The 23,841-nt window shown below is 40.5% G+C and overlaps 1 pseudogene; it reads left to right on the forward strand.

Annotated features, from left to right (window-relative positions):
- Window positions 1-13,317: 13,317 nt before the first annotated feature.
- Window positions 13,318-14,229, forward strand: LOC149237506 (putative sugar phosphate/phosphate translocator At1g12500 pseudogene; annotated as a pseudogene).
- The last annotated feature ends 9,612 nt before the right edge of the window (window positions 14,230-23,841 follow it).

Genomic DNA, 23,841 nt, shown 5'->3' on the forward strand with positions numbered 1-23,841 from the left:
CGTGATATCCAGATCTCAGATCAATCTTCAAGAACACTACTACTCCCTTCAACTAATCAAAAAATTCATAAATCCTCGGAAATGGATACATGTTATTGATGGTCACTTTGTTTAACTGCTTGTAGTCAATGCATAGCCTGAGAGTACCATCTTTCTTATTCACAAATAATACCAGTGCACCCCATGGAAATACACTTGGGGTAATGTACCCCTTGTCCAACATTTCCTTCAACTGAAGATTCAACTTTACCAACTCAGGTGTACTCATCCTGTAAGGTGCCTTTGATTCCAAAGTTGCCCCTGGCACCAACTCAATAGAAAATTCTACTTCCCTGTGAGGTGGAAACTATGAAATGTCTGCAGGAAATAAATCCTGACACTGCTATAGAACTGGGTACCTGCTCAAAACATCTACATCCTCAACTTCCTTACCTTTTTCACTAGAAATGTGCATTGCAAATAACACACACCCTTTCCTGTGACTAATCTTGGCCTGCATAGTTGTCACCGTTCTAACTGATCTTGCTTTCTTCTTACCCCACAAAACTCTTTGTTCTCGATTATCATCTAAGCACTCAATGACTTTGTCATAACAATCCACCTTGGTTTTATGAAGGTACAACCAATCCATGCCCAACAATATATTGTATGATCCTAATGGTAATACATTCAAATGTGCTAAGATAGGCATACCATTCAAATCAAATGTACAAGCTCTTACCTAATGATGAAGCCACTTCTTTGTACCTATAGCCAACTGTACTAACCAAGATTTTGCATTGTATTCTTTATTCAAACCACACTTATCCACCAGGTTAGGATTAACATAACTATAATTAGATCCAGGGTTAATGAAAATCAAAACAACTTTATCACAAACCATACCATCCATCTCAATGATAGATGCCTGATGGTCTGCCTATTTGTTATCCAGCATTGCATAGATCCTAGGAATACTTTGCCCAACATATCCCATTGTCTGTGCCTCCTGAGAACTGTAGATCTACAGTCTACCACCCTAATGTTGTGGGAAATCTCTCCAGTGGTAATCTTTGCCACAAGTCCAACACTCTATAGGCCTCCAGCCTGCATCTTTGTTCTGCTCCTCAGATCGAAGTCCCTATCAAGGAAAATTTTAAGAACCACCCTAAATTTATATGTATAATAAATGGGCAAATCCCCATGATACATAGGAAAAATGCGAGGCCATTTTATCAATAATATAATATGTATATATAATTTTTTTGGTGAATCTCTCACCAGATTATATTATCTTGTAAAGTCATGGCGAATCTATCACTAAATTATAAAATCTTGTAAGATCTTGGCAAATCTTTCACTTAATAATAAAAAGTGAAGTATTGGCGAATGTTTTGTTAAAGTATGAAACCATATATGATAATAGGAAAACATATTCATTAAATTGTAATATACTAACATACATGTTTGGAAAAAAGAAACATAATTTTCTCTTCCTACAAACAATGTTGAAAGTTTCAATGGCCATGTTTGTCAAGGTTCTCACTGTACACTCTTTCATATCCTTCTATTAGTTTTTATAATATTCCACAACAGAGTTCTTGTAGGTGTTGATCTTGACCACCAATGCTGTCAAGGTAAGAGAGATTAATCTTTTCTCTGCCACTTTTGTCAAGCTACCACTTTTTTCAAGCTATCAAATTTATTTCTTATTCCGTAGATTCCAACTACGAGATAAAATAAAAACATATTTTGTACCACTTTTGTCAAGCTGTCAAATTTCTTTCTTATTCCATAGACTCCAACTGCGAGATAAAAAAAAAAAAAACACACATTTTGTTTATCCCAACACGCCAACAAGTAGCAAGCCCCAACTATATAATATAAGAAAGTAGTAGGTATCCCAAAGGCCTAAAGGGGATCTAATGGAAAGAAGTGACCGTTGTCAGAAGCCTTCCAATCAATATATTAATATATACATATAGATTTATTATTATTTTAATTGGAAATCTTCAATTAAATAATAAAATTTAATTACGTCTCTCCCAATCTAAATTGCTTATTAGCATAATTCACTACCTTCATACGTCTTGCATTTTTTAACAACGTTGTAACATGTGGATTAATTTCCTTTTTGGTGCACAATCTCCACCTTTTAGGACAATATGGTGCACTGACCCAACCCCTACAGATCATTACGACAAATTAAGAAAAATAGAGAAGATGAAAGGTTGTACAAACTAGCATATTTTTCAAGCACTAGCCCAACCCCTACAGATCATTACGACAAATTAAGAATAACAAAGAAGATGAAAGGTTGTACAAACCAACATATTTTTCAAACAACTAATCCAACATCAGTACCTTAACTTTTTCATGAAGATAACATATTGAGAACGTTTGAAAAATGGTGGGCAATCTGGGCACTAACTATCTCTCTTCTGCGAGGGTGATGCAAAAAGAGTGATAAGATTTCACCGTTTTGATTTTTTTTTTGTTAAATCAGAAAAACCAATATTAATGGAGATATTGGTATTTTTTACTAAATTTTGTGAAGTGACTAAATGTAGCTTTAACCATTGACCTTAAGATGTTTTTTATAATATAATTTCCTAAGTCTATTTAATATCTTCATTATCATAAAAACCAACCTATATCCATCTTAACTCCACTTCTACCACTCTTGGAGGGATGAAATCTATTTATCCCTCTCAGCTCTTGGTAGACCCAAAATTAAGATGGATCTAAGCTGATAGAATTTCCCCTTTAAATAGTCTATGCTCACATGAATACCATGATATTACCATGGGTCAATACCATGGGTTATCATAAACCTGGAGCTTAAAAACTACTATTAGTAATTTATAAAAATTAATAAAATTAATAATTGATTTTTATTTTAACCAAATTAAAATGTTTAAGTGACATTAAATTACAAGATCCATTTTACCCTGATCTACCAAGCTCGAGGATCAAATATTTTTTCTCTATGCTAGTTTGCATATCATGATATTTGATCCCTCCCGAGGCTTAGTAGATCCAGAGTAAAGATGGATCTATGCTGGTTTAATTCCCCACTTTAAATAGCCTACATTCCACGTGAATACCATGGGTCAATACCATGTGCCATCCTTTTTTTAATTAATACTATTATTAGGGTTAATAATGGGTTAATAATGTTTTTTTTGCACGGTATTAATAATAATTTGGTCCATAGGCTTCACCTAAATATAACACATTTTTTTAGTGTTCTTAAATATAGCGTGTGACTTCTAGAGTAAATATAAAAAAATGTTTTATTTATTTACCATACCTCTCGTTTATTTATATTTTTGTTAATTTACTATTGAGATTGCAACAAGATGATGGAGCTTAGTGAAAAGAGTCGCCTTCACTAAGTGGGCCTGCAGGAAAATTATGGCGCAAGTTCTATTTTTGGATCACAGCAGGGATGATCACAGTAGGAGTGATCACAGCAGGAGTGATCAAAGTCTATTTTTAGACTAGCTGTCAAAAATAGAAAAGTCAAATATTATTGTCTCATAATAATATTTGGACTATAAACTTGATCTTATTCTCTTGGAGAACTTCAGTTTGAGCTACAGATGTGGCACATGCAACTGTCAGAAGGAAGTACACTTTTCTTATGGGTCAGTTGAGTTGTTGCATGCATGACTTCAGTTAGAACTCAATCAGTTGAGTTTGGTAGAGTTGATTGTGGAGTTGATGGAGTTGTGTTCAGTTTGACTTGGTTAAACTAGTTGTAATTAGTCTAATTGCAAATAGACTAATGATGAGTTGTTAAACTAATTATTAACTCATAATGCAACTATAGAATACATCAATTAACTCAGTTGCATGTTAGTGCATGTTTAGTTCAGCAGGGACAGGTGTTAGAGGATCATATTGCTATCAGTTGTGACTATAGTTGTGCATGAGGATTTGCACAATCAAGGGATTGAGTATGCCAACGAGTTTGCCCAAGTATTTGCCAGTATTATAGCCTCTTCTCACGTCTTTCCCAGTGTGAGTGATTCTTTGGAGGTAAATCCGAGTTTGGTTAATCCATTCTCATTCATTCTTGAGCAGGTATTGAGCAGTGGAGGAAGGCAAGCAGTGGAATAGATTTGGAGATCAAATCTGAGCTGTATTGTGTGTAACAGGTGGAGCTGGTATTGGATTGCTTGTGATAAGCATTGTACTTTGTAATGTCACATGTTCTCAATCATTAATATACAGATAGTGTGGGGTTTTCAGCTGTAAGCTTTCCCCGAGTTACATACTGTGTTAATGTGTGAATGCTCTTGATGTTTTATTGTTATTGATGCTGCTAAATTGATGATCAACGTAGAAGAGCTTATGTATTGTGTATGTATTCTGCAATATTACATGATCAAGATAATCTCCATTGAATATGTGTTAAATTATTCAAAATTTCTACATGGTATCAGAGCTGTTGATCATCAGATCTACTATTCAGGAAGTGTTTACATTCTATTTCTTCAGGCAGAGTCTGTAATCGGGCCAGGTAGCCTCTGGATTCATCCTTCCTTTGGAAGGTGAGATATCCGGTGAATTCCCATAGAGTCAATCTCTGTACGAGAAGTATTGTGTTCTCACGAATCTTAGATCCGAGGCAGTTGAGTTGGAGCTGGTGGAAGTTTGAATTTGCAGCAGTGTTTTCTTGGTGGCAACGCAACAATGTCTTTCAACGGATTGCGATTGGAGTATGCTCTTGAGGGTAGATCAAACTATATTGCATGGAAGGACAGGATGGAGAGTGTGTTGGATGATAATGGGCTGAAGGAGTTCATAGAGACGGATGTTCCAAAGCCCACTGATGTTGCTGAAGCAAAAGTTTGTCAAAAGAAGACCACAAAATGTCGAAGGATTTTGTTGGAGGGCGTGAAGGATCACATTGTTTCCAGCCTGCATGGGAAGACTTCCCCATATCTGATGTGGAAGGCTTTAACAGATCTATTCCAAAGCAAGAGCGATCAGAGGAAGCTGGCGCTCAAAGATAAACTCAAAAACATCAAATGTGAGAAGGGTGATAGTATGCCCTAGTATCTCACGAAGCTCACTCAGTGTCGAGATGAGCTGGGAAGTGTGGGGGTTACTGTCGATGATGAGGACTTGGTGAGCTTGGCTCTCCTTGGTCTTCCGAAGAGTTGGCATTCCTATCAGGACTTTGTCAATGGTCGGGAGAAATTGCCAGGATGGGAAAGACTATGGTTAGATCTTGTGCAGGAGGAGATCAGGCGGAGTACCAGGGACGGATCTTCGTCAAAGGGAGCTGATGAAGAGAATTGCGCTTTGGCTGCCAAAGCAAAGAAAGGGAAGAGCAAGAAAGCTTCTCAGTTTGGTGCGAAAGGCAAGAAGCAGGACATGTCCAAGGTGAAGTGTTTTCACTGTCACCAGCACAGACACTATGCCACTAATTGTCCGCAGAAGAAAAAGAACAAGTAGGTTGCTGGATCGGCAGTAGGAGAGGCTCTAGCCTCGCAGTTTGAGCTTGATTTTTCATTGATCGCATGCTTGGTTTCAAGAGTGATAGGATCAGTGTGGTTCTTGGACAGTGGTGCGTCTTTTCACATGACGGGAGATAGAGATTTGTTCTCTGATCTGGAGGACAAAGATCTTGGAGTGCACATCGAGATGGGCGATGATGGTAGATACAGTGTGACCAGTATCAGTACCATTTCCTTTGAGAGGGAGTCTGGTAAACCCTTCGTATTGAAGGAAGTCATGCATGTTATAGGATTGAAGAAGAATCTTATCTCTATGGCGATGTTAGAAGACAAAGGGTATGATGTTGTTTTCAGCGAGGGAAAAGCTTTCCTGCACAGCAAGACAACTGGTGAGACCCGGAAGATAGGGGTTCGAGTGAGGAACCTTTATCAGTTGCATGTAGATGGATGCACAGCAATGGCAGGCAAGGTAGAAGGATTGATGAGCCGAGATGATGGCGAGTTGTGGCACAGGAGATTGGGTCACCTTCACCATGGAGCCTTGAAGATACTACAGCAGATCACTACAGGGCTTCCTAAAGGTACTCTTGCGTAGTCAGATCAGTGCAAGGGGTGTACTTTGGGGAAGTTTGTGAAAGCCACCTTTCACGAGAAGGATAGTCGTGCCACGACGATCCTTGAGAGAATTCACACAGACATGTGTGGACCTTTCTCAGTTGCTTCGACAACAAAACATAGGTATTATGTGATTTTTGTTGATGATTTCTCTCGTAAGTGCTGGATCTTCTTCATGCAGAAGAAGAGCGAGACATATTCAAAGTTCTGTGAATTCAAAGCACTGGTCGAGAAGGAGTCGGGAAAGAAGGTGAAGGCTCTTAGGAGCGATAATGGTGGTGAATACATCTCGGAGGAGTTCAAGGATTTCTGCAAGGCAGAAGGGATTCGAAGAGAGCTCATAGCTCCCCATAACCCATAGCAGAACGGGGTAGCTGAGCGGAAGAACATAATGATTGTGGGTGTTGCACAGGCAATGTTGCATGATCAGGGCCTACCCCTTCACTTGTGGGTGGAAGCATGCAATACAACAGTTTATGTGCAGAACTATTGTCCTCATAGGATACTTGGCATGAGTACACCCGAGGAGGCTTATTCTTGTAAGAAGCCTGGTCTTTCTCATTTGAGGATTTTTGGTGCTAACGTTTACATGCATGTGACAAAGGATGCCAGGAAGAAGTTGGAGCCAACCGCAGAGGTTGGGATATTTGTGGGGTACACTGATACGCCCCACAACTATCGTGTGTATTTGCCAGACAGTGGTAAAACTGTTGTGCGACGAGATATAAAATTTCAGGAGGAGAAAGCCATGAAGTGTTCGCTTGAGAGGGAGCTACACTTGCATGCATATGAGGAGCTATTAGTTCCTAAGGATGAGCTTCAGGACGTGGATCAGCCACTCGACGAGGTTCATGGAGTGGAAGAGACCACTCATGCAGCGCCAACCATCAGAGGGCGAAAGCGCTTGACAGAAGCTGAGCGACTGGCTCAAGATGCAGAGAAAGTTGTAGGACCACCTACAGCCCAACGCATGCAGAGAAATTCACCTAATCGGTACACTGGATACATGGCTCTTATGAGCAAGTGTGTTGTGACTGATGATGAACCCCAAAAATGGACAATTATTTGGGCTCATTCAACCTCCTAATTTGACTTAATCCACCATTCTCATTAGTTTATTGCATGTTTTTGATTATATTTATGTTAATAGAGTGAATTTGGTTAGTCATTATGCCAACAAGTCTAATGGGTGCTTTGTGTAGCCTTTTTGGTCAACTTGGAGACAAAATTGAAGGTCTTAATGAGCACTTGGCAGCCAAATTCGTGGGAGAAAAAGCTAGAGGATTTGTAGGAAGGTGTCCCCTTCATTTATGGGCCCTTACCTCAAATTCTCCACCATCAGCTCGGAGTTCAACGGCCACCGAATCAATCAGCACAAGGGCAGCCAAGCAAGTCAAGTAGGACTGCTGTTAACTCCAAGTTTTGGGCAGCCGAGTCCCTAAATTTTAGGAGGACTGTTGGGTCCTCAAATTGTATAAATAAGAAGGTTTAGGGCCTCATTTTGGTTAGCCAGTGGATTTTAGCTACTTAGCCAGTAGATAGTAGCTAGTAGTTAGTCATTTCATAGCCTTGTTGTAGTCATTTTGTAATTCGATTTGTATGCAATAGATTAGCTTTGCTTTCAGCTCATTCTCAAGCTCTCCTTGTGGACAGTTTTGATGTAACTCTTCATTCTTGATTAATAAAGATGAATTCAGCTTTGCACCAGCTCTAAATCTCTCTTGGGAGGCTGTAGCTCTTGGGGTTGGGCCCATCTCAAGCGCCCAGTACCTCCCCTGTTTATCTTTATGCGTGTTTGCTGCGTTCTTAAAATAAAATCTGCTCTTTAGATCTTGCTTTGTTATTTTGGTTGTTTTTGTTGGTTAAAGTAGCTTTTATGTTTGGGAATAGGTTGGTAGGAGTTTGTCATGCATTTATATCTTTCAGAATGTTCTTGCTCACGTGATGTACATGGTTCTCTTTCCAAACGAGGCTGTTGTTTATTCATTTCATTGACAGTTAGATTAAGTTAGCTAGGACTTAGTTTGTTTGCAAGAATTCATTGATTCGGTTGAATGTGCATTGTGCAGGGCATCTCTATCACTCACTCACATGGTCAAGCTTCATCAGAGCCATCTGATTCATCCCATATCTAGGCTTCTCGCTTCACACCCATCCTCTTGCCCACGTAACCCTACCTTCTTCTCCATTGTTGTCTCAACTACCTTAAAGCCAAATCAGCCTTCCACATATCATCTCACCACTCCATCCATCAGTTCCTGGGTCACTTCAGACCCCCATCCTACCTCCATAACCATCCATGCATCTTCCATCAATCACCCATCCTCAAAAATCCCATTTCGAAACATCCTGTAGAAGAATTACAGAACATCCTGTAGAAATCCTGAACATCCTGTAGAACCCCTGCAGACTTCCTGTAGAAGCTCATAAACACGGTTTCTTGGCAGCCAAACTTTGTGAGACTCTCTGGAAGGGTGTTAGGGACCCTTTAGACCCTCTCCGAACCTTCCCAACCTTTCCCAAGCACTTCTCCTCCTTGATCCACCTCTGCACAGTGAAAAGCTAGTTAAAAGCACATGCATGATAATTCTAATAACTTAATCACAAATACAAAAAGATGTTTTCTTCACATAGTGATAACTTAGACACATGCATTTTACCTTCCTAGAAGCAATGGCATCTCTTTCAGTAGTTTGCATGCTCTCCTTTGCGTCAGCAGGACTAGCTGGTAGAATTAGGGTTTGCTAGGGTTTGTGTTTCTTTTTGGCTTTCAGTTTCTTTTTGCAATTAGATTAGCTTCCTTCGAGTTAGCTTTCATCCATCAATTAAAAAGCTTCTTCTAAGAGCTCATAGAAGTTGGCTTAAGCTCCTAGTGGACTTGTGCCAGCTGACCAAGTGACAGCTGCGGCAAGAGCTAGTACTTGTGCATACAGCACTGTCGCTTCCAAGTTTGTTACGAACTACCGAGTTGATAAAATTAAAGAAGGGAGTTCCAGGAGTTGTAGCATTATTGCTACAATACTGGAGCCCACCATCTTTTTGGCGCCGTTGCTGGGGAAGCGTCAGAGTATTGGTGATTGTCGCTTTTCTTCTATTTTCCACTACAAACTTCTTCTAAGTAGTTTATTTCATTTCCATTATGCAATTTCATTTATGCAAAAGTAGATTAGCATTTCCCGCTTTCCTAGATTAGCATTTCTCGCTTTCATAGATTAGCATTTCAATTCCGCAATTTCATTTCTGCAAGCGTAGATTAGCATTTCAATTCCGCAAGTGTAGACTAGCATTTCGTTCCTGCAATTTCATTTGAGCAAAATAGATTAGTCATTTCCTGTTTTCATTTCAATTCCGCATTTTCATTTTAGCAAGATAGTTAGTTGCAGTTCAATCTATTTCAGTTTTGCATGTAGAAGTAGAAAAAAGAAAAAATCAACCAAAAAGATTTCATTTCATGTCTTGTAGGAGTAGAGATAAGTTAAAAAAATGATTGCACAACACCCCCACTGCTTCACACAGCCAACGTTCTCTCTTCTTCGATGGCTGTGATTAAAGAACCCCTGGGTGGACATCAAGGCATATTTAAAGAACCTCTAGGGAAGAAGAAGAAGAAACCATTCCTCTGGAGCAAATGGCTACAAGTATAAATGCTGGGAGCAATACCTTGTCCAAGAATGAGTTTGCAAATCAGATCGAAGATTTCAAGAGTGATATGAGGTAGTTTCTTGCCATGCAACTGGATACCTTGCGGATCCAAAAGAAGCAAGAAGAAGCCAAGAGGGCTTTGGCCATTCTTTGTCCTAGGTGCACTAGAAAGCATCCTAGGAACGAATGTCCATTGTACTCCATAGAAGTGTGTTTTGTCTGTGAAGAATACCATCCTACAGATCAGTGCCCTTCCTTACCCAGATTCAAAGCTGCATATCAGAGAGCCAAAGGAGCCACTGAATCACTCTATTACATGAACCAAAGTTGGCCGCATGGACCTAGATCTTACCAGCAGGAACTGCAAGGGACACCTGAGACCTATTATGACCCCTATCAAGCCACTTTCATGCCTTCTTGGGGTCCCCCTGCTCATCCTTCCTGGTTCACACCTCCTCCTTGTTCCTTCACAGATCCATATTATGCCCAACCAGTTGCTCATTCATTTCACTCTTATGCTCAGCCACAACCTCAGTGGAATGCACCTTATCAGGAGTGGAGGCCCCAGTACAACTCTCATTCCGCTCATTTTCCTCCACCACCTGCTCATCCACAACCATCGCCTCCTCCTCCACCAAGGCAACCCCAAATGCCTACCCAACCACAATGCCATCCATCTCCATCTCAATTTCACACCTCCACTCAACTATTCGTACCATTTCCAAAGCCACACATTGGAGTAGCTCAACTCCATTACAATGCTGAGGCACAACATATCCAAATGACTCCTCTTGAGCCCAATGATGCTCACCAAAGCTCAGGAAGAGTGTTGCAAAACAGAGATTATATTGACAACATTGAAGGACCAAAAGAAAAAGAAGATTCAAAAGAGGAGATCAAAGCACCATGGGATGCACTTGATGAAGAGAAGGCATCAAAATCAGAGATCGAGAGAGTTCCCTCATGGTTATCATCAAATCTTCCATGTATTCAAGAGAAAGATCAACAAAAAGAGGAAGATCAGAAGGTCATGATAGAAGGTGACATGAAGAATGATCCAAATCAGCAAGACGACCAAGGATATCAAAGCTATATTGAGATATGGTTTCAGAAGGTCACTAAGTTGCAGCGGTACTTTCTTCCTCAGCTTTGTTTGATCCCTTCAACGCCAGATCATTTGGTCTCTGAGATCTGGATAGTTGTCCAAGCATGCATTTCGAGCCTTCACATCATTTTTTCTCTAATCTCGATGTGCACATGGCTCCATTGGAAGTATTCTTATACTTGAAAATGATTTTGTTTTTCAAGTAGGGTAGGGTAGAAAAAAAAGAAAAAAGAAAAAAAAAATGAAAAAAAAGGAAAATAGAAATCTAAGGTGAAAACCTCCTCGGAGGCGCCTTAGATTGGCTCATTGATTGAAAACCTCCATGAGGCGGTCAATGGGTTGGGAAAAAAGAGAAAGAGAATAAGATCTCTGGGTGAAAACCTCCCTTGGAGGCGCCCAAGGCAGGCAATTAGGGTGAAAACCTCCATGAGGCGCCCTAGTTGTTTTTCAAAAAAAAGAAGAGAAAAAGAAAAAAGAAAAATAAAACTAATTCCATTGGCTAATTGCAGGTTGCAAGAAGGACGTTTCATGACAGGAGGAGCACTCAAATCAAGGTTAAAGGAATTTTTCTTATGCCTTCTACAGGAAGCTCTGTATTTCTACAGGAAACATCCTGTAGAACCTTTGGACGAACCAAATTCAAGTCTAAAATGGAATCTGATGGTGGGAATCTGTTGATTAGGCCTACAAGCACTTGTGTGTCCATCCCTTGCCTTTCTCCATCATTTTTTCCACCTCATTGTGCTTCTACAGGAACTTCCTGTAGAAATTGTGGGAAACTAGACATGGATTTCAAAAAGTGGTTTGGCGAACATGGTAGCTTCCTCAAGGGTTCAGAAGCCCTCATGCAATCTTCCAACTCCTCCTCCATCATCTCCATACCTGCATCACAGCCCAAGCTCAGTTTTCCCTTCCATGCAAACACTTGCAAAATGCCTTGAAGAAAAAAACACATGGAACAAAATTTGTTTTTGCCATAACTTGAAAACCATGCATCCATTTGACAAACCGTTTTATGGGGAATTGTACAAGGGTGATGACAACATGCCTGAGCAGTTTCATGCCGTTCCGGTGCACGGTTTCCAAGAAATCAGCCTCCATCACCATCAGCCATTTTTGCATTTTCTCCATATCCGTGCATCCGTTTCAAAACTTGTTTCATGGGGATATGCATGTGAGTGATAGTAACCTACCCAAGCAGTTTCAGCCGATTCCGATGCACGGTTTCCGAGAAATCGATCTCTGAAATCTTCAGCCATTTTCCATTTTTCTCGAAATCCGTGCATCCATTGATCACGATTTTTCTATGGGAGATGCATCATGATGATAGAAACATGCTCAGCAAGTTTCAGATCAATCCGCTTTACCGTTTGGGAGAAATGGCGAAAACAAGTTCTGGTTCTATGACATTGCAGCAGCAACAGCTTGAACGTGCAGATCTGAACGTGGAAACAAATGCATGCAGCTTAGATCTGGTCAGAGGACACCTGCACAAGGAAAAGCAATCAAGAATCATCAGCCAAGCCCTCATGGAACCAAAGGATCCAAGCATGCAGCAGCAGAACATGAGCATGCAGCAGCAAAAAGCTTCACAAGCAGCCGTTTGACTTCAGGTACGTGACTAAACCTTGTTCATCTATTGCATGAATCTAGTCTAAGCATTGCATGAACGAATGGAATGGTGAAATTAAGCCATGAATGTAGCAAGACACCCAGTTCTCTAGCACTCACGAGAAAATCACGCAGCATGCGTGGATAGTCATTCACGTGGAAGTTGAGAAACACAGGCAATGGAAGATTTGTTGAACTTCAGTGCACAGGGCATCAATTGATTAACAAATAGAAGAAGACATGCAGTTCATGATAGCACAACAGTTCATATGGGCCAGCACACGTTTTTGCCACCTCACTCCACCAAAAATCACGCAGAATTAATGAGCGCTCAGCCGAAACTCATAGACTGCTGTTAACTTGCACTTGCATCATGTTCAACTGAAGTATACATCCTCTGCTTCCTCAAAATGATTAACCTATCATCCTTCGTTGATTGTTTTGGCCTGTTCTAAATTCTCCAGCATACCAAGATTGTGCAGAGGCGCAGAGACATCCTATGGAATCCGACTAGCATTCTACAGGAAGACGTTTTACAGGAAAATACAACAGAGTCTTCCAGGGCAGAGTAAGCTGCTTGGTTTTCAGGCGGAACTGGGGTGGAGCTCCCTCATGATATTTGTGTTTGCGCTCGCTTCTCATACACCTCAATCTCAATCTGAAGCTGTTCCCAATAGGAACTGATCTCTCTTTCATCTCTCAGCTTGAGGAGGCTAAAAAGATCACCAAGTTGCAGAGTTGGGGGAGGCTTATAATAACGAGACATCCACATCTGTTTTGGGTCCATCTGAGTCCTACACAGTATATACAAGTACTTAGACGATGCTCAGGTCTGGAAACCAATTGGGTCTTCCGAATATTGATCAGATCTAATTTTTCAAGCCCTCTTCAGCTATGGCCGAAACACAAACATGGACGAGGCGGGGCAGTAATCCAAAGCTTGAACAAGAAGTTATTGACATACCTCCAACTCCAATAGGAGAAGGAAAATATGGTGCATTTCCTGTGTCCCAGACTATTACAACAGCTCTCATTATTGCAGCTTGGTACTCTTCCAATATTGGTGTGCTATTGCTTAACAAATGCCTACTTAGTTTTTTGGATACCCAATATTCCTCACAATGTTGCACATGTGTGGCTGTTCATTTTATGGATTTCTGGCAATTTCATGGTTAGAGATTGTACCAATGCAGTTCATCGTCTCCAGGAGACAGTTTCTTGAGATATTGGCACTGGGATTCATTTTCTCCTTCTCTGTTGTTTGTGGCAATATTTCTCTGCGCTATTTGCCAGTCTCCTTCAATCAAGCTATTGGGGCAACAACTCCCTTCTTCACAGCAATATTTTGCATTTATAATAACATGTGAGAGGGAGTCTTCTGTGGTTTATATGGCCTTGGTGCCTGTGGTATTTGGCATTGTTATTGCAAGCAACAGTGAGCCATCATTCCACCTTTTTGGCTTTTTGGTTTGCCTAGGATCAACTGCTACCAGAGCATTGAAATCAGTTGTTCAAGGGCTCCTGCTTACCTCTGAGGCAGAGAAGCTTCACTCTATGAATTTTCTCATGTACATGGCACCAATTGCTGCGCTGCTATTGCTTCCTGTTACTCTTTTTGTGGAGGGTAATGTATTAGCTATTGCTATTGAAAAAGCCAGAGAAAACACCTTTATCATATTCCTGTTGCTTGGAAACATGACCGTGGCTTATCTTGTGAATTTAACCAACTTCCTTGTTACAAAACATACGAGTGCCCTCACGTTGCAGGTTTTAGGAAATGCCAAGGCCACCATTTCTTCCATATGATTGCATATACTTGCACACTCATAACAAGGCTGAGAATTCACTAGGAAAAGCAGCAGGCAGTGAGGAAGAAGAGCAGAAAGGGGGAGAAGATGAAGGCTGCCACAGCCCAGCTGAAAGGAAAATCGCCCACAGCCAAGCAAGATACAGTGGTGCTGTCTGTTTCTACAGGAAGCCAGAAAACGTAGCTATAGGACTTTCTACAGGAAGTTTGGAAAAGGGAAGCAAAAGGAGAAATCGGCAGAGATTTTAGCCAAGGAGGCCACCAGGGCCATCAAAGATGAGGAGAGAGATTGGTTGCTCAGAGGATGAGCAACACTTTCAGTAGGGGGGTGATGATGAGCCCCAAAAATGGACAATTATTTGGGCTCATTCAACCTCCTAATTTGACTTAATCCACCATTCTCATTAGTTTATTGCATGTTTTTTATTATATTTATGTTAATAGAGTGAATTTGGTTAGTCATTATGCCAACAAGTCTAATGGGTGCTTTGTGTAGCCTTTTTGGTCAACTTGGAGACAAAATTGGAGGTCTTAATGAGCACTTGGCAGCCAAATTCGTGGGAGAAAAAGATAAAGGATTTGTAGGAAGGTGTCCCCTTCATTTATGGGCCCTTACCTCGAATTCTCCACCATCAGCTCGGAGTTCAACGACCACCGAATCAATCAGCACAAGGGTAGCCAAGCAAGTCAAGTAGGACTGCTGTTAACTCCAAGTTTTGGGCAGCCGAGTCCCTAAATTTTAGGAGGACTGTTGGGTCCTCAAATTGTATAAATAAGAAGGCTTAGGGCCTCATTTTGGTTAGCCAGTGGATGTTAGCTAGTTAGCCAGTAGATAGTAGCTAGTAGTTAGTCATTTCATAGCCTTGTTGTAGTCATTTTGTAATTCGATTTGTATGCAATAGATTAGCTTTGCTTTCAGCTCATTCTCAAGCTCTCCTTGTGGACAGTTTTGATGTAACTCTTCATTCTTGATTAATAAAGATGAATTCAGCTTTGCACCAGCTCTAAATCTCTCTTGGGAGGCTGTAGCTCTTGGGGTTGGGCCCATCTAAAGCGCCCAGTACCTCCCCTATTTATCTTTATGTGTGTTTGCTGCGTTCTTAAAATAAAATCTGCTCTTTAGATCTTGCTTTGTTATTTTGGTTGTTTTTGTTGGTTAAAGTAGCTTTTTATGTTTGGGAATCGATTGGTAGGAGTTTGTCATGCATTTAGATCTTTCGGAATGTTCTTTCTCACGTGATGTACATGGTTCTCTTTCCAAACGAGGCTGCTGTTTATTCATTTCATTGACAGTTAGATTAAGTTAGCTAGGACTTAGTTTGTTTGCAAGAATTCATTGATTCGGTTGAATGTGCATTGTGCAGGGCATCTCTATCACTCACTCACATGGTCAAGCTTCATCAGAGCCATCTGATTCATCCCATATCTAGGCTTCTCGCTTCACACCCATCCTCTTGCCCACGTAACCCTACCTTCTTCTCCATTGTTGTCTCAACTACCTTAAAGCCAAATCAGCCTTCCACTTATCATCTCACCACTCCATCCCATCAGTTCCTGGGTCACTTCAGACCCCCATCCTACCTCCATAACCATCCATGCATCTTCCATCAATCACCCATCCTCAAAAATCCCATTTCGAAACATCCTGTAGAAGAATTACAGAACATCCTATAGAAATCCTGAACATCCTGTAGAACCCCTGCAGACTTCCTGTAGAAGCTCATAAACACGGTTTCTTGGCAGCCAAACTTTGTGAGACTCTCTGGAAGGGTGTTAGGGACCCTTTAGACCCTCTCTGAACCTTCCCAACCTTTCCCAAGCGCTTCTCCTCCTTGATCCACCTCTGCACAGTGAAAAGCTAGTTAAAAGCACATGCATGATAATTCTAATAACTTAATCAAAAATAAAAAAAGATGTTTTCTTCACATAGTGATAACTTAGACACATGCATTTTACCTTCCTAGAAGCAATGGCATCTCTTTCAGTAGTTTGCATGCTCTCCTTTGCGTCAATAGGACTAGCTGGTAGAATTAGGGTTTGCTAGGGTTTGCGTTTCTTTTTTGGCTTTCAGTTTCTTTTTGCAATTAGATTAGCTTCCTTCGAGTTAGCTTTCATCCATCAATTAAAAAGCTTCTTCTAAGAGCTCATAGAAGTTGGCTTAAGCTCCTAGTGGACTTGTGCCAGCTGACCAAGTGACAGCTGCGGCAAGAGCTAGTACTTGTGCATACAACACCGTCGCTTCCAAGTTTGTTACGAACTACCGGGTTGATAAAATTAAAGAAGGGAGTTCCAGGAGTTGTAGCATTATTGCTACAATACTGGAGCCCACCAACTGAGCCATCCTCTTTCGAGGAAGCTGTGGAGGATCCCGCATGGGTAGACGCCATGGTGGAAGAGTATGATTCTATTGTCAGAAATAGTGCATGGGAGATTGTTCCTAGACCGGAAGGGAAATCAGTGGTGGGTTCGAGATGGATCTACAAAGTTAAGCAGGAAGTTGACGGGGGTGTGGAGAAGTACAAGGCAAGATTTGTTGCCCGAGGCTTTTCACAGATAGAGGGGATCGATTATGAGGAGACCTTTGCACCTGTCGCAAGGTATTCTTCCATACAGACGATTCTTGCTCTCTCAGTGCAGATGGGATGGCACATTCATCAGATGGATGTGAAGACTGCATTCCTCAACGGAGTTATTGAGGAGGAGGTATACATTGAGCAGCCCGAAGGCTTTGAGGTCTTCAGCAGCGAGTCCCATGTGTGCAGGCTCAAGAGAGTGTTGTATGGGTTGAAGCAAGCACCACGTGCTTGGTACACATGGATAGACAACTATTTCACAGGACTTGGATTCTCCAAGAGTGAGGCGGATCCTAACCTATACCAGATTGTGGTGGAGGGTAAGTTTCTTATCATTGTACTGTATGTTGATGATTTGATTCTAACGGGTGATGAGCTGTTGATACTATCATGCAAGAAGGATCTTGCTACAGAGTTTGAGATGAAGGACTTGGGCCTCCTTCACTATTTCCTAGGATTGGAAATATGGCAGTGCAGTGGTGGACTGTTTGTTTCTCAGGGCAAGTATGCTCGGGAGATACTGGAGAAGTTCAACATGCATGGCTGCAAGCCTGTTGATACTCCTCTTCCTGGAGGTTGGAGGAAGGAGGATGCCACTTCAAGAGAAGAAGTGGATGCCACTGTTTATCGACAGTTGGTGGGGTCGCTGATGTATTTGGTCAATACATGACCCGATATATGCTATGTAGTTAACCAGCTTTCACAAGCTATGGTTAAGCCTACCAAGCTCTTCTGGAAGGCGAGAAAGCATGTATTGCGTTATTTGAGAGGCACATCGGGATATGGTTTGTGGTACAGACAGGAGGATGAGGTGAAGCTATGTGGCTTCACGGATGCAGATTGGGTAGGGAGCCCAACGGACAGAAAGAGCACATCAGGAGGGGTCTTCAGTATTGGCTCGACAACAGTTTCTTGGTACAACAGGAAGCAGAGATCCGTGGCACTCAGTTCAACGGAGGCCGAGTATATGGCAGCAAGTTTGGCTACATGCAAGGCTATATGGATGAGGAAGATGCTGGTTGGTTTGTTCGATTCTCATTTGGATCCTACTGTGATTTACTGTGATAACCAGAGTTGCATTAAACTCTCGACTAATCCTGTATTTCATGATAGATCTAAGCATATTGACATCAGGTACCATCATATCAGAGATGGTGTGCAGCGGAGGATCATGTTGCTTTCATACATTCCAACAGAGGATCAGGATGCTGATATTCTGACGAAGGCTCTCACCAGGAGCAAATTCGAATACCACCGAGGCAGGATAGGGGTTGCTGATAATCCATATCTTGTCGAGAGGGAGTGTTGAGATTGCAACAAGATGATGGAGCTTAGTGAAAAGAGTCGCCTTCACTAAGTGGGCCCGCAGGCAAATTATGGCGCAAGTTCTATTTTTGGATCACAGCAGGGATGATCACAGTAGGAGTGATCACAGTAGGAGTGATCACAGCAGGAGTGATCAAAGTCTATTTTTAGACTAGCTGTCAAAAATAGAAAAGTCAAATATTATTGTCTCATAATAATATTTGGACTATAAACTTGATCTTATTCTCTTGGAGCACTTCAGTTTGAGCTACAGATGTGGCACATGCAGCTGTCAGAAGGAAGTATGCTTTTCTTATGGGTCAGTTGAGTTGTTGCATGCATGACTTCAGTTAGAACTCAATCAGTTGAGTTTGGTGGAGTTGATTGTGGAGTTGATGGAGTTGTGTTCAATTTGACTTGGTTAAACTAGTTGTAATTAGTCTAACTGCAAATAGACTAATGATGAGTTGTTAAACTAATTATTAACTCATAATGAAACTATAGAATACATCAGTTAACTCAGTTGCATGTCAGTGCATGTTCAATTCAGCAGGGACAGGTGTTAGAGGATCAGATTGCTATCAGTTGTGACTATAGTTGTGCATGAGGATTTGCACAATCAAGGGATTGAGTATGCCAACGAGTTTTCCCAAGTATTTGCCCAGTATTATAGCCTCTTCTCACGTCTTTCCCAGTGTGAGTTATTCTTTGGAGGTAAACCCGAGTTTGGTTAATCCATTCTCATTCATTCTTGAGTAGGTATTGAGCAGTGGAGGAAGGCAAGCAGTGGAATAGACTTGGAGATCAGATCTGAGTTGTATTGTGTGTAACAGGTGGAGCTGGTACTGGATTGCTTGTGATAAGCATTGTACTTTGTAATGTTACATGCTCTCAATAATTAATATATAGATAGTGTGGGGTTTTCAGCTGTAAGCTTTCCCCGGGTTACATACTGTGTTAATGTGTGAATGCTCTTGATGTTTTATTGTTATTGATGCTGCTAAATTGATGATCAATGTAGAGGAGCTTATGTATTGTGTATGTATTCCGCAATAGTACATGATGAGGATAATCTCCATTTAATATGTGTTAAATTATTCAAAATTTCTACATTTACCATACCTCTTTTATAAATATGGTATTTGGCCCATAGGATTCACTTAAATAAAACCTCTTTTTTGAGCCTTTTTAAATAGAAATAGGGTTATGGACTAAATATAAAAAGAGGTTTTATTTATTTACCATACCTCTAGTTTATTTATATTTATATTTATTTACCATACTCCACTTTATTTATATTTTTATTTACTTACACGTAAATATAAGGTGACTTATGGAGTAAATATAAAAAAATGTTTTCCATTAATCTTTATATGATTATGAATATGGCAAGAACATTATTCAATCTTTAAATAAACATGAAAATAAGAGACTTGAATTTTTAAATAAAATGAATTATTCTTTTGTGACCATTTGTTCCAAAAAATAAGGTCATTTTCTCGAAATTAACCCAATACCATGAAATACGAGAAAATGAAAGAAAAAAACCTTTTTTACACTGAATGTGGAGGGTGAAATAACTATCATAAATACCTATTCTTGAAAATTAGGGTGAATGGAAGGTTGTAACTCCTAATTTCAAGGGCTAAATTTACTTTTTTTTACTCTCTCCCTTAAAATAAGGTGGGCTAACCTCGATACCTAATCTTTCTATAAAATAAATTTGAGGCGATTTGTAACAATGTATTGCGATACAAAATATTCGCCCAATAAAAATATAAAACCCCTTAATTTCGCCCAAGGGCGAAAATTCGCCCTTAAAATTTTCCATGGTCCCTATCCTTTGTTAGATGCATTGAACTTCTTAGATGGCACTACATTCTCTTTATTACCTGTATCTTGAGGTCTTTTGTTCTTTTAATTACCTTTCCATTTTGGCTTATTCTCATATCTGCGCTTCAATTTTTCATAGCATTGCTTTAACTTTTAGATGGCCTCCTCCAATGATCTAGGCTCATCGAACTCAATCCTGTCTTTGAATGCAATCGGTAATCTACTAGTGAATCTATGAATATTGGCCTTCTCGTCCTTGAGGTAAGGCACATATCACAGTAGCTCCAAGAACCTACTAGCGTACTCCTCATCTGGCATCGATCCTGTCTTTGGCTTATAGAATTCTTTTGCCTTGTCATCAAATTATATCGGCGATAGGTACTTCTTCTTGAATAGTCTCTCGAACTGATTCCAAGTCAATTCCTCCTCATGAATACCTTTGACATTCTTCACATCTTCGCACCAAATATCTGCTTTGCCTTTGAGATTGAATGTAGTTATTCTAGCTTTCATGTTCTATGAGTAATCATGAAATCTGAAAAACTTATTCATACCAAGCATCCATGCCTCTACATCCTGTGATTTCTTCATCTCTCCATCAAATGTAGGTGGATTTTCTTTCTTAAACTCATCTGTAAAATATCCCCTATCACTCCTCCAGCAAGGATGATAACGATGATGATCATAGTACCTATATGAACCAGAACTAGAATAGTACATGTTTCCATCACCTCTCCTATCCAGAGTGTCCAAGAACCTACCATATTTGATTGTATCATCTTTATATCACCTACACCCACCGTGAGATATACTGCCATAGGCCCCATTAGTTTTTTCCTCCTGCTCATGGCTGATTCGATGTGGTCCTTGTCGTTGAAATTCTGACAAACTCTGAAGTATCACTGCATTTACCTCTGCTTGTTTCTCCTGTGCCTGTATGATTATGTCATTGTCTGCCTTACAACTCCTTATTTCTTCCTTTAAGCTTCTGAGTGTGTCTGCCAAATTAGAAGAGCACCCCAAAACCACACTGCTCATTTGATGCATAGGGAGAGTCTCAAGAACTGTAGTCTACCATCTTTCTAGACATCTTTGATATTCTTCCTGCAAGGTATATCATGTCAGCTAAAAGAAAATCACAATAAACAAATGTACCTTAGCATAATTCCGAGAGGACGCATCGTATGTAAGGATCAACAAATCAAAATAATACAGGTATAACATAATCATGAAAACATATAGAAATATAACACATAAGCACATAACCATATAGCCATCATTCTAGCTAGAGTCCAATCATCAATCCATGACCATATCAACTACACATACCATGACTTCATGCATGACAACAACCACCACATCACTGTACATTTGACCACATGTGAATACTAACGTGCATAAACAATGCATAATCACCCATACACTCATGATGACACACTCCACAATGACACCATTAACTTCCCATGGCGACCTCACTACAAACATAACCCATACCATACAAATGTAACAAGCACATAGTCTCACAACACAAGAAACACATATGTAATCGACATGAATGCATGACCAACACACAACCCATCCATATTGATGGGTGAACCATGCTCTAATACCACTTTGTAACACCCTCCTCCCACATCTACCCAAGTAACCGACCAACTGAGGTAAACATGTGACGAGAAGTTACTATGATATGACTCGACTCCCTATGTGTCAGTTAAGGAAGTGGAACTGGTGGAACACATAACACAAACCTTCCACATCAGCAACATAACTCCCAGAAGCCATCCCAACTACTCAAGTAAATAGCGCCTGGGTCCCACTGAGTTTTTATACCATTAAACCCTTAGATACTCCCTTGATATGGACAAACATACGTCCAGGAGGCTCTAGAAGCTCCCACAACATGGGTATGAATGCGTCTGGGGAATTTTCTCCTCATGCCTGTGCTTGTGTCTCCAGGATTTGTGCCACTTTTTTAGGCCCAGAGCCTAGGTCACTGCCTAGAACTCAATGACACTTTCAGAATTGAAAGATAACAACAGAATAATGATACAAATGAAATTACTTGAAAAAGGACTTGACTAGACCCATACTAGCCATGATAGGCATTTCGTCAAACATGTAACAACTATGTAATCTACTAGTTTAAACAACATATCTGAGCATGGGGGTCTCATACTCATGTGAGAATTACTAAGAAGCATTTTTGCCTCAACACATTAGCTGTAGTTTCATCCATTAGGCCATATATACATTGTTCATTCATTTACAAGTAAAAACATGAGGAGAGACATACATAGTCATTATCATAATACATGTTCATAACCAACATAATAACAACAGAAATACTAAGGAAACAACAACGATATAATCCACATATAAAACAAAAAAATACTCATGAATTAACAAGGAGAAATAACCTCATATTAATGATGCAAAGGACAACCAGGTTCGGGACTTCCATGAACCACCCGCGGTAGACATGGCTGAGCCAAATCTCTCTTCAACTAGTCACCCCCATGCCATATTCTAAGCATGAAAGCGGGATCTCATAAAACACATCAATCAAAACCATCTAGGGCTTCCAGAGGCCAAACCAGCTCATGATCCAGGTGGATATTAGTGGCCACCCACCTATTCCACTTGGACTCCCACCATTATTTCTTTCAATTTTTCAGTATTCTTAATTGTAGCACAATTTACTATTTTTGGCAGTTTTTCAGGTCCTAAACTTCTGAAGCCATTTTGAGGCCCTAAACGACGTTTTTTGAGAAAACCAGGGCCAACATGCATCGCCGTTTGATGTTGGCCACTCGAAAGTTGTAGTCCTTAGATAGATCTTTCTAACAAGGTATTGTGCACATCAAATGGAGATCATATGCCAAAGTTACAATCCTGGGAAGTTGATGTACCAATTTACCCAAACGGCGCCCATAGTTTTTGCGCTTCATCTCCTAGGGTTAGGGTTTTGGATGTTTAGGGTTTTCCATTGTTTCTCAATAATAAATAGGCCTTCTAGCCTCATTGTAAGACAGTTCAGAGGCATGTATCCACCACATCTCTTCTCAGAGATAAGCTACCATCGATCGAGCTAGTCTTATTTCCATTCTATTTGTAAGCATATTTCAGTTCTTTGATACAAATGAAATGAAGTTTTATTTCTGCTGCATCTCTGCGTTTATGGATATATCTGTAATTTGTTGCATTCCTGTTTAAATTTGGATCAGTGGTCTGCTCTTTCTCGATACTTCTTTGCATGTCCCCAATGAGGTCGGGGTATAAGGAGTTAGGGCTTGATCTGGTTGAATTTTTACAAGATCAGCCTCGCAAACCTCAACGACTACCCATGGGGGAAGAAAATAAAGATGAGGGAGCATGAGATCCTATCAAAATATTGCTCGAGGAGACCCTCAAGAAACAAAGGAACGCGATGCTGGATAGCTTTGCCCAGATCCTTCAACAGTTTCCCATCGGCGACGCATCCGCATCCAGCAGCCACTCTAGAGGTGCCACTCCTTTTAAGGTACAAGTAAAATTTGACATTCCCATATTTGAGGGCCAAATAGATGCAGATATCATAGATAAATGGTTAAATCTGCTAGAAGGATATTTTTTTGTTCATGATTTTTCCAGCTGGGAAAAGATTACTTTTTCTCTTCTCAAAGTCGCCCCCACGTCAAGGAATGGTAGGAAACCTACTGTTAGTAGAAGGATGAAAGTATGCCCTCATTATTTTCAACTGCACCCAACTTGGAATTTGTTTTGGGATTCCATCAAGTAGCAGTACTACTATGTCAGGAGCTATGAGGATAAATACATAAAGTGGACCACAATGTGGCAGGGAAGGTACCAAGACGTGCCAGAGTTTACCAATGTTTTTCATACCCTTTGCATGAAATT

This window comes from Pinus tabuliformis, chromosome 8 (assembly GCF_031772625.1).
Source record: "Pinus tabuliformis cultivar Carrire ecotype Pingquan chromosome 8, CPIR1, whole genome shotgun sequence".
Classification (NCBI taxonomy): domain Eukaryota; kingdom Viridiplantae; phylum Streptophyta; class Pinopsida; order Pinales; family Pinaceae; genus Pinus; species Pinus tabuliformis.